Below are 12,983 nucleotides of genomic sequence, written 5' to 3' on the forward strand. Positions count from 1 at the left end.
TTATTATTGCATGCAGAGTTGAGAAGCGAACAAAACTAGAGAGAGGAAAAAAATGAAAACATCGTAGCCATGATAACTATATTTAAAGAGAAGGATTCATAGACGAGGGTGCGCGGAAGAGTTGTAAGAGGGGGCGGGGGATAATCATGCTTGGGTAGAGATGACGAATGACCAGCAGAAGCAAACAACAACAAACCATGTGCGGCTCTGGATCAGAAACAACAACGTCAACAGTCATCAGCTAAGATTGCGAACCACAGCGTATGTTTTGTTTCTGCCGATGTTAAGTGCCTCACTTGGTGAGGATGGGGCGGATTTGGAGGTGGAAAATCAACCCCACCATAACCGATTTGGTAATTCGCCGGTAACTACAAAAAAAAAATCATAATAATAAATAATAATAATAAATGTAAAAGTGCTTATGAGAGGGCGGAAAGCTCGGGAGGGAAATTATACTATTTGTTGCACTTAATTGAGAACATGCATTTCTGGATTTGTGGTGGGCGACGAGACGACGGTCTGGCAGTGTAAGTCAGCAAATTAGTGAAAATTGTTCGGCGACCGCAATGCTTCGGTTAAGGCTGGGGGTCTTGTCTAGGTGCAGGAAGCGGTCCGCCGGGCTCAGCTGTCATGCCCCGATGCGAACCAAGACGGTCGAGTGCAAATGGGGCCAATATGTTTTCGTTAAATCATGATTAATAACTGCTGGGAACTATTGTGAAAGAGTTTTATTAGCAATGAGTACCGCCATTAATTATAGTGCAAATTAGTTTTCAAATGCAATTATCACCCGATTTATATAACGTCGATTGGAATGTTTTTTGGTCTTTCGATTACCGAATCGTTCACGAGTTGTTTGAGATTGAAGTTCTCTGGGGTGTTCAAGCACTTGGATAAAAATTTTCATGTTGGGTTTTTACATTAAATTGTTGCTTGAAAAATTATCTGAATAGCAGCAAGAGAATACTATTTTGCTTTTATATCGTCCGTGATATCTATCTAATATCTGATATTGATATAAGCTAATCATCTATACTTGACAAAAACTAGAGGAACAGAGTGTGAACTCCAAAATTTTAGTTGAAGTGGCTGTTTATCTTCTTCATCGAGGAACATGACACCAAATGGGATTGGGTAGGTCATTTTTACTTTTTCTACAGTTTGCCGTATACCATATTATTTCGCAAAGGATCGGATTCAGGAGAAATAATATGGTAAACGTCAATATGTACAGAAGTGAAAAAAACGAAACTAATTTCGTCAACCGGAAATCAATCCTTATCATTTGGGAGGAGATTTCCTTTCAAAATAATTGGAACTAAATTAACTTTATCCGCGGACATCCGAAAGTGTACATTTATAATTGAGCATATATAAGTGTGCAATAAGTATGATAAAGTTCACACGCAAACGTCAACGGTTAAAGTCGACACAAACGTCATACTCAACACGCAAATATGAACGCCCTTGCACATGTACGCGTACATGCACACCCAGATGCATACATAGATTTAACAAAAGTTTCTGATAGCAAAATCAAATGCGTTCTCCCCGTAGAGAGCACTGCCCGATGAGCCAGGCTTGTGCAATCCATTGATGGTAAGCGCCAGAGTGAACGTGATGAACTATCACAATGTAAATATTGGGAGTTTGTTTTTGACCACCTTTGTGGAGGTCGATTCAGGGCCACCCTGACTTTTTCCAAATAGGGGCATGTCGTGTACTACAGGTGCAATCAATTTATATAGTTCATTTTGATGAATATACCATAAACAATTTAACCTGCCTTGTTTTGAAATGTTACGCAAAACAAAGTTGAACTCACTTTCCATACCGGTCAACAATATTTTTCTCTGTTTTTATGCAACGAAAACGCAAAATGGCGCTAAAACGCAAAAATGAAGAGATCAAAAAAAGTTACCTTATTATCAAGTTGTCAGCGTTGTTTTACATTTACGTTACATTTTACACTAACGAAAATTCGGTAGGAAGTACCATTCTTGAGATACAAAATTGGATAGGTTCAGGACCGCCGTTCGGGTTAAAACCACCTTTCTCTATATGATTAAGCATTGGAAGAAGAACGGAGGATCTCAGAAGAAAGTGTGAAGTATTCAGGGTAAAAAAATAGACAAAATAGCATATAGCTTGCTACAATATGATGACACTGATATTCAATTCACTTTATTGGTTTTCTGCCGTGACAACGCTCTGTGGAAACTGTTTTTTTTGCACACAGTCGACCAGCTAGCAACCAGTTGATTTTGTCGGCGAGGGTGTCCAAATGGTCTTTCTCAAGACCGGGAGATAAAGGTTTAGGTTTACTTGTCCAAATTGTCCTCTTATCAAGGCTACAAGCCCATACACACACTCTTTACAGATACACGGGCCAAAGGTTGTGCAGTCCACTGATCATTCAACAAGAGCCAAAGGTTGTACCGCTCATGACAACTCTACACGAGCTGATGTTTGCGCCGGCTAGTGACCATTCTATCCTGGATTCCTCGAGTCGAGAAGACGCACCATCCTAGATATGGGGTACAGACTAGGGGGGCGTTGCTGATAAATGGTCAGCTGCATCCCAATAGGAAGTATCCCGTGTCGGGCACAGGTACAGAGCATTGGAGACAGCAACATCACAATTACGAAAACACTTGTAATACTAACCTCGGTTACATATTACTAACATAGTTATAAGGCAAACATTGTCGAAATATTGAACTCCCGGACCCGTCAGGTTGACGTCATATGAGCCTTAATAAAAATATATATTTTGGATAAAAAAAAAGGCTACAAGCCTCTATAATTCGAAACATCATCTTCATAATCATCATGAAAACATCCCCGTCGAAACAGCATTTAAGTACAAAGCCTCAGTAGAAGCCAAAATGAAGTGGGAAGGAATTGAGAAATTGTGGTGAAATGCCTTTGAAATAGGTTCAGCGTTTTACCACAAATTCCGATGTTTCAATGGAAATCTGTACATCATCGGCGAAATGGTGACGTTATATTGTGGGTGAATCGTTGATATCAATATGGAGCAATTCTACGCTTATTCAGCCGCCAGTTGACCCGACTCTCTTGGATTTTATATCATTTGTCATATGATAATGAAATTTATGATTTTGGGTAGCTTCCATCATAAGCACCAAGTTTTAATAAAATCCAAGAGGGTCGTGTAAAAATTTGCTGTTTTTCGGCTAATTTGGCGTGGAATCGCTCTATATCGTTTTGGGACTTCACTGAGAACATTTGTTGGTTTAGAAGAACATCCATTTATAACCAGAACATCCATTTATAGAGAACTTTTTTTTTCGATATAATACTTCACTAGTCTAAGTGAGGGTTGAGGGTTTTTGGAGTAATTTATTGTACAAACGCCTTACATAATCGTAAAAAGAAGAAGCACTATTCTTCTTATGTTGATCTTGCAAAAAATATGGTCATGAACCTTAAACATGCTGTCGTTGTATTGTGTCCTTATCTGAAACCGGACTCGAATTTTTTAACAATCGATAATGATAGGCATAAAAAAGCTCACCTCGTATATTTAAATTTTCTTCTCAATTTCTGGACATATCATCAAAAATTAATACCGTTATTTCATAGAATTATATATCAACTATTATTCTTGCAAGTAATTAAAAAGTTTTGTCATTTTTTGTTTTGTGATTTCGTTTACTTCCTTACATGACTTCTTTAAAGTGTTCAAATATGCGATGACAAAAATAAATACCTACCCCCAAAAAACATATCAAAATCTTCCAAAACCTTTGAATAACACTCCGTTTCCACATGTTAGGACAGCTAAGGCTGTGCGATATTGTTTACAACCTTTCAGTGATTCAATTGTCGCGATATAAACTAAATATTGTTCACTTTGGCACATAAAAGTCGATTGTTGTTGTCTACACGAAGAGTTTTCAACAAAATCAAAATGGTTGAAAAGAAAACCAACATACAAGTCCGAAATCTTGTTGTTCAGGATCATTTGCAGCTGATTTACAGCGGAAGATTGCAGTAATATTTGGAATACGCCGGGGAGCAGTCCATGAAATTGTGCACAAGGACAAAGCCTCAAGTTCGCTAGCTAACAGATCCGGAAGAGGCCGTCGTCAGAAGATCGATAGCCGGACTGATCAACGGATCAAAGTAACAGTCAAAGTCAATCCGCCGCAGACTTGCTGAGCATGGACTCAAGAGCAGATTCACAAAAAACGTCAATTTATTAGCAAGAAAAATACACTGAAACGGTTGGAATTCACCAAACATGTTAACAAACACAAAGACTATTGGAAAAAGTACTTTGGGCTGACAAATCGAGATTTGAGCTTTTCAACAATAAGCGGCGCGAAAGAGTCTGGCGAAAGGATGATGAAGCATTGCAGGAATGCCATTTGCAGAGTACAGTCAAGAATGGAGGTGGCAATGCAATGGTGTGGGGATGATTTCCCTGGGCTGGTGTTGGAAATCTGGTGCGAATTCACGGAATCATGACAGCAGATATATACATTGTCATCCTTAAGGACAACCTAAAGGAATCACTTCGAAAAACTGGCATACAATTCGGCATACGAAACAGCTTCGTTTTACAACAGGACAACGACTCGAAGCATACTGCTAAGAAGACCAAAGCCTATTTCCGTTTACGCAAAATAAAACCCCTTCAATGGCCACCACAAAGTTTTGATCTCAACTCGATTGAGAACCTGTGGATCATTCTCGTCAACAAAGTGGTGAAAGATTGTGTCACTAATAAGGCGAGGAACGAAATCGACCATCAGCACCTCCAGAACATGGTCCCATACTATCCCAAACGTCTTCAATAGGTCATTGAAGCTTCCGAAGGTCACACTAAATATTGATGCTTTTCACTGTTTTGTTTTTTTTTGTGTGATTTGTTATTTCTCGAATTCGGGATTTTATAGTTGTTTTCTATTTTTTTTTTGGTGCCATACAAATAAAATGTTTGGTTTAAGTTTTATGAATCGAATCCAGCTAAATATGATGGAAATGCAATGAAAATTGTTGTCTCAAGATTCATGAAATTGCTATTTTCATTAAACAAAATTGTTTTTTATTCGAACAAAATTTAGGAAATCGTTATCTAATGCTGTTTTAGTACAATGTAAACAACATTTTGTTTATATCGCTTCAATATCGATTGCTAACAATACCACACAGCTCTAACTATCATAACATGTTTATTCATGTTTCAAAGGTATTGAATGATTTAAATATTATTTTTTGGGGATGGGCTTTTATTTTCGTCAACGCATTCTCGCACACGCTAAAGAAGGCATGTAAGGGAATAAACAAAATCTAACGAAAATGGCATAACTTGTAAACTACTTGAAAGAGTAAAAGTTAACCAACAATTCTATAAAGCTACGGTAGTAGTTTTTGATCAAATAATCCAGAAATTAAGAAAAGTTTCTAAACATCCAATGTGGGCTTTTTTATGCCTACACTAAGAAAAATTCTCGGTAGCAAACTACCAAATATCATTGATATGCAAACATTAGTAGAATGTAAAAAACTTTTTTTTTTACATATTTTCAACAATCCTACATCCCTACCAGAGGATAGTATGTTTTACTCGATAACATTAGTAAACTTGAATGTTGTCATATCTGAACAATGTTGAGAAATGCGCGTATTAACCATGTTGCCATAAGGCAATACGGAGGTTTTAAAAAAGGATATAATTTAATTACGTGCATTTTCGCCGGGAAAATGTAGCCGACATAGGGCTTACGAATCATGGTTCTGCTTGACATATATGTTTATTGGTACGGTAGAAAATGACTATAGATTGGTAGCATTTACCAGAAAATTTGTTATATTTACCAATGATTTCTCTCATTGTATCACAGTATATACGTTGAAACCTTTTATTGTAATACTTCAGATTTGTCGTGTTGAAAGTTCGTTATTTTGCCTTATTGGGATCACCTTCACAGTTTTCTACGCTTTTGTAACTTACAGAAATTTAAGCAAGAATTGAAAATATAACAGAAATCAGGTGCCAAGTACGGAAACACAATTTTGAGAAAGAGAAGAGGAATGCTACTCAAACCGACTAAATTGACTGGATAAAATTTATAACTGAACACTTTAGAACTTTAAAACGATCAATATGATTATTTCTTTTCATATTACATGTTGCTATAATACATTTCGAATGAATATTGTTTCCACTCATTATTTTCATTTGGAATCCATTATTGTGCATGAACTTGTCATACAGTTGAAGTATGAACCCAATATAATATCTCGTTTCATATGTTGATCGCCATCATAATGTCATACTTTAGCATTAATCACTCCAAACATTATCGAGATGACATAATTCGACTGACGATATCGAGGGCCTACATTCCGTACCGTTACATATCTTCACACCTTTCTAACAGTTTTAAATCGATTGCAAACTTCAACACAACACGATCTTTCCATATGAGGGTCTCTACACATAAAAAGAATCCGTTCGTAGTTCGTACTGCGCCGAACCATTCTGCATCCTCTACACGCAGTCAGCCAACTTCACTTCAGTCACCGCGTATTATGCTTCAATCACCTGGACACTCTCGATAGACGAACGTTTTAATTCGATTTAGCGACGGCACCCACCAACGACACTAACTCTAGCACTAATTCCAGCCTCGGTTTCCACTCAATTAGGCACTGCGGCAATTTACGAGCATGTTCGAATGATCTCTCGAGCGGTTCGTTAATTCTTGGAGTACGCCACCGACGACGGGAAACAGCAAAGTGGAGCGGACAGTATGTACACCTCCTCGACACGACACTATCTCCTGAAGTTAATCAATCTTTTTATTTCTTCACGACCGGCCCGTGAAAAAGGCCAGACGACGCAATCCGAGGCGACTCACGGCGATCGGCCACTGATCAGAATCGATTCAAATTTGTGTTTGGAGTACCAACGAAACCTACAATCACTTGTTGGTAATTTGCATAAAACAGAACGCTCCCGAGCGACGGGGTTTTCATCACATTGCCCCTTTGCTTAGGGCGGCCCAAACATGCGCACTCTTAGAACACAACACACAAAAAACACTCGTTTCCTTTCCGACGGTTTCCGACCAATGCAATGTTCCCCTTCAGCGAATTCACTCTAGCCCGCGGTCCAACGTGACCGGAAAGTGTCCGCCCATGGCCTAGCTGGTTCACGTTTTCAGTGTTTCGCGGGAAACAAATCTTTTAACTGCTACACACGCGCGTAAACGTCATCATCCTGTCATTATGCACATTAGCTGCGCATGACGCAACTGTCAATCAGAGCTAATCTGACAACTGCACTGAATTGAATCAAACAATATTGGCAAAATATCGCCAATAATACCAGGGCCCGTGGTTTTTTTGGCGGAACAAAAAATCACACACCGAAACCAACTCTCCAAGCGTGTTGCCACCGCAAAAGCCGACTGCGAACTGAAACACCAGAAATTGTTATAAATTGTAGTCGGGGTCCTATTGCCGTTGTTTATTGCAATTTTGTTTGTTTTCCACCGATGCCCACTGAGAGCTGGCGCTGGAGCTGCCTGGTTTAACTCTCTGACAGACGGCGGGTGGTACCTACACTCAGTCGCGCGCGTTTCATTCATAACCACGGTGGAGCTTTTCTCACAGAGCAGCCACCATCCAGTGGGTGGGCACTTTCCACTTATTCATTACGCCGCCACGCAGATTGAGAGGCATATGGAGAGGAGATAGGATGCAACAGGAAGGCTTGTGGATAACACAGTAGATGTTCACCCTTTCCGATGGGACTTGGGGAAAAAGTGTTGATTGGAACTGATACCTCAAGCTGATAACATGCAGCGAGCTCAGGCTTTTCTGAAATTGCGTAACAGATTTCCTGGTAATGGGTGGAAGTTTCCCCATCTGAGAACCTGTGTTAGCTGAATTGTTGTTATTATGAATTATCAGCAGTACCACGACCGCGTGTTGGAATTAAACTTATATATCGACTATGGTGGAAAATAACACCAGTATCAGAATGAATTCTTGCATTTGCAAATAAAAAATTCTTTCGGAAAATCAGTGCATTCTCAGTGAATCTTCTATTCTAGTGACTATAGATAGATAGCAGGTCAACCGGAGGTAAAAGTATATTTTGGTAAATAGTAACTCCACTCAACGTTTTCAATATGTCAGATATGTTACTAATTTTATCAAATAGGATAAAAAAACAGAAATAAGGATAATACAGAAGGTACATAAATTACTTGTCCGTAATTCTATTCTGCATAGAAATTCCACTTTGACGTAAGATTACATCTTTCGGGAAAATATTGGGGGTACAAATTGAAAAATGAAAAACGATCGTACTCACAATTATTGCTCAGTCATTTTTTGATAGATTTACAAAAGTCATTAATCAAAGAGTTTAACGATGTAATTTTTCAAACATATTCTAATCAGCATGCAACAGATTGCTCAACTAAAGCCTGCATCAACTATGCGGTCGTGTCTCGGACACAACCCTCTTGTGACTTTTTTTCAAAGCTTATTCTACAAGGTGTTTACTCCAGTCCATTGAAAGAACCTTATTAAGGAATACAATTGAACTTTGTGAGGAATTGAATAATAGTTTTTCTTTTACAGAATGATTGTTATCTGTTTCAAGAGATGAAGCAATGTAAATAAAATCGTCAAAAATTTCTTCCAATATTCATTTCCTTCATTTTCGCCATTCTCGTGTGATTCATTCGCTAATAACAGACAATTTTTTTCTACACCACAATCTTTCCTCTTCGAATTCTTCTGGGAGATTCAAACACCTACTATTGGCTACATGATTGTGTCACATTTACCCGATGGACAGTTACCCGAACGACAGCTACCCGAACGACGTCCACCCGAATGTAATAAATGGCCGAATGTGACAGGTACCCGAAAGGAACATATATTCGAATGGACAGTTACCCGAATGCGACATCTACCCGAATGCAACATTTACCCGAATGCAACACATACCCGAGAGTAACATTTACCCTAACGTACTATTTACAGTTATCTTCAATCAGAAGGTATTTAAGCGTTATTAGAATGATCACATTCATACATTGACTGGTATCCAAAACTCGTACATTGTACGTATATTGTAAACAAAAGAGAGTGGCGTTGCGTACTACAGGGTAACTCTGATAAATCGTACATTTTACACTCAAAATTGTACGTAGTATCGAATATAACGTACAATTCGACACAACGTACAATTTTGAGAGTAAAGCATAATAAAGAACTCAGAAACGCAGCTTATATTACTTTATTGTGTTGCTGTTCAAACAGCAAGGTTATAGAATAAATTTCGCTAGAAGATGAAGCCAACCTTTCTCATGATGTTTCCCTCCGTACTGTCGATTGATGCTTGATTCATTTAGAACCCGGAATCACAAAACAGTTGTATTTCGGGATTGGTTAAAGGTACAAAATAAGCTTTAGTATCAAAATACAGATAATTAATGATAAAGATAAAATATCTTTCAGAAAAAAATATTCAAAAAATTATTCCTTTGGATTTTGAAAATGTGTACGTTACATCAAGGTAGAACGTATGTTATATCGAGTGACGTTATAGTATATTATTCAAAGTTATGAAAAAGATATATAGCTTCACTTTTATATTAATTAAATTATTAATTTTGTATGTATGATGGACCTTCAAATTCGATTCTAAACATTATTCAATCGTTTGGATCACGTAGCCCATACCCGTAGAAGAAGTTGTAAATTTTATGCAGTCGCCCTAAAATTCATAGAATGAGATATTCGAATTCGCAAAGAAGGCAAATTTTTGCATTGAAATATGAATGACATATGAAAAATTAACCGGGTAAACGTATGTTGTCCGGCGCTCGATAACGCTCGGTCGGACCTTACTAAAGGATCGTCTCCTACGTTTTAAATTAACCGGGCAATCGGTAGAACACAGGTTTACTTGCGAGAGGCCGCCGCTTCCGACGGCGGGTCGGCGACCGACCGTTTTCAAAACAGCCTTTCGATTTGCGGTGCGATGGTTTTTCATTGAATAATTCATCATCAAAGACGTAGGGATAATTTTTCATTCAAACTGAAATATCTCTGTATGAAAGGTCCTACAGGAACGTTCTTGGAACCAAATGAAAGCCTGATTAACACTCCTATACTCGCGCATTGGTCTGTCAGACCGAGAAATCAATAATTCATCCATTTCTCAGAAAATATCAACACTACGACTTTGCGATTCTCTCTAGCTTCGTTATTCTTCGTTCGTCATCGTTTAGCGTATCGCATGTGTTGGTACAAAGGAGACGTGTGCCACTTTTTTAACACTTTCGGTCTGACACACCTACGCGAGTATAGGTGTAACTTTTTTGGACAAGAACCTTTTTTCATATTTTAAAATATTGTTCAATGAAATGTATAAATTAATGTTAGTGGCGTGGAATATTTATTGAACATAATGCATAAGATCATTACCGGACCATTCTCATTTGATTTCAGTCCCTTTTCTAACTGGATTGATCGGATCCATATATTAACTATTCGTCGTTAGATTTATACGTTCAAAAGCAAAATATAAATGTTTGACTTTCGTATAGTTATTCGCTAATTATAATGGTCATACACATACACACTTGTGAAAGAATTTCACTTGTGGAAGAATTGTAAACAGTAAACTATAAACTAATCGGTGGCTCACGGTAATATTTAACAGTTACAGTTTTGGGGATATTTTTTTTATAACGGACAATATCGACAAGAAAACAAGAAATAGAAAAGAAAGTTCCTAGAAATCCTTTAATATCATCTTTTTAAAGGCATTACTTCTTAGTTTACCAAGAATACAGATACAAAGAATATTAGAAATATGCAAACTTTATATTCCAGAACCTTTATCATCTGGTAATTATCTAGAAGGTCGTTATACATTCTTCTCTTTGATAAAAGACCCGAAAAATACGCAATAACTGCATGAAATGTAAAAAATATGTTTGTTTCGAGCATGCAGTTATGCTATGTTCTGATTCTTACTCCAATGTAACCAGAACCGATTAATACGATTTTATGTTGTTTTATAGCTCTTTATACTTCCATAAATTATATTCAGTTGCTTGCTTTTAATTAATAACAGTGAAAAATTCGAAGTTCGTTATTTGTGTTGGAGTATCGAAAATTACTCTATTTTGAGGATGCTGAGTTAGATGACTATTGACATAATAAAGATGGAGAAAACATATTTTTTTGGAGTTTTTTCATTCAATCATACCCTTTTCTTCAAATAAATGCCAATAAAGCCTGAAAAATACACAATGGCATTATTACAGAGAAGTTCAATTTTCGGTCTGTGACACCGTGCGCGAGTATACGTGTTATGATTTTGCACCCGAGTACAGGAGGGTTAATAAGGTTAATTTGATATGCTGTTGGGTTGATTAGTAAAACATTGTGTTAGTCCAGAAAATCTTTGAAAAACAGAGAAAAATCGATTTTTCATTTCTTCCCGATATTGTTGTTCACTACATCTACACACACACCAAAATAAAATCATGTACGTAAAATATTAACGTAGAATACACCTGAAAGTTGTAGCTTATTGGTACACCCCATCGATATGCATTGAGCAAGGAGCAAGGCACTCAGGTGGACGCAGTGTACACAAACCTTAAGGCTGCTTTCGACCGTGTCGATCACAAAATCCTAATAGCAAGACTGAACAAACTAGGCATTTCCCCGAGATTCACGATATGGTTGAACTCTTATCTAACAGATCGGTGGATGTGTGTCAAAATTGGATCTGCGCAATCTGCAAGTTTCTCCAATCTTTCAGGAGTGCCTCAAGGAAGCAACCTAGGCCCACTGTTGTTCTCATTGTTCATCAATGAAGTGTCCTTACTACTTCCATCTGGCTGCCGATTATTTTACGCCGATGATGTGAAAATATATATATATATATATATACTATATATATATATATATATATATATATATATATATATATATCTGCTCTTGCGGAAAGCGGAGCGCCCCCTTCGTGATGACCGGCACGGTAAACGGGCAGGTTTACCTTAAGGAGTGCCTACAGAAGCGCTTACTACCACTATTGAAGCAGCACGAGGGCCCGACCATCTTCTGGCCGGATCTCGCTTCGTGCCACTATTCAAAGGACGTGTTGGAGTGGTACGAAGCCAACGGGGTCACCTTCGTGCCAAAGTAAATGAACCCACCCAACGCGCCGGAGCTTCGCCCAATAGAGAAATATTGGGCGATTATGAAGCAGGCCCTCCGGAAGAACCCAAAAGTTGTCAAATCGGAGGCGGAAAATGGATTTCTGTTCAAAAAAAAAAACTACAACCTGACGTTGTACAGAACCTTATAGACGGGGTAAAGAGGAAGGTGCGAGCATTACGGGATGAATAATCATACTTCGAGCCCAAGCCCGTATGCTCGCAGAAAATGCCAGAAGTTGTTTAATAGTTTTTATTTTACTGTCTAAACTTTTCGAAAGGATCGGTCTACTGGGCGAATTTCTACAGTGTTTTTTCCGTGATGCAATTTGATGTGACACACCCTTTAATATATATATATATATATATATATATATATATAATGATATGGTTATCAGGAACGCTCTTAATTGCTTTAGACTTCAGAACATGGTCGACTGTTTTGAAGAATGGTGCTCAAGAAATATAATGTCGCTCAGCATCACGAAATGCAGTACCATTTCGTTCCGTCGTAAGCTAAAGCCAATTGTGTTTGGCTATTCCATCTGTGGACAAATTCTGTCGCGAGTAAGCCATGTCCGAGACCTTGGAGTGACACTCGGTAATGCACTCAGCTTTCGACTACACTTCAGTGAAATAATCGTTAAAGCCAACCGGCAGTTAGGATTCATCCTTAAAATTACAAGGGAATTCCGTGATCCACACTGTCTCCGATCTCTCTACTGATCCCTAGTTCGATCCATACTG

At 38.1% G+C, this 12,983-nt stretch overlaps 1 protein-coding gene across 1 annotated transcript in view; it reads right to left on the reverse strand.

Moving 5' to 3' along the window:
• LOC129764694 (ankyrin repeat and BTB/POZ domain-containing protein 2) overlaps positions 1-5,867 on the reverse strand; it is a 31,970-nt gene extending 26,103 nt beyond the window's left edge. The window contains exon 1 of the mRNA XM_055764049.1: positions 5,851-5,867. The gene's annotated coding sequence lies outside the window, so the exon portion shown is untranslated. The remainder of the gene's footprint in view (positions 1-5,850) is intronic.
• Between the last annotated feature and the right edge of the window lie 7,116 nt (positions 5,868-12,983).

The sequence above is a fragment of the Toxorhynchites rutilus genome, chromosome 2 (genome assembly GCF_029784135.1).
Source record: "Toxorhynchites rutilus septentrionalis strain SRP chromosome 2, ASM2978413v1, whole genome shotgun sequence".
NCBI lineage: Eukaryota > Metazoa > Arthropoda > Insecta > Diptera > Culicidae > Toxorhynchites > Toxorhynchites rutilus.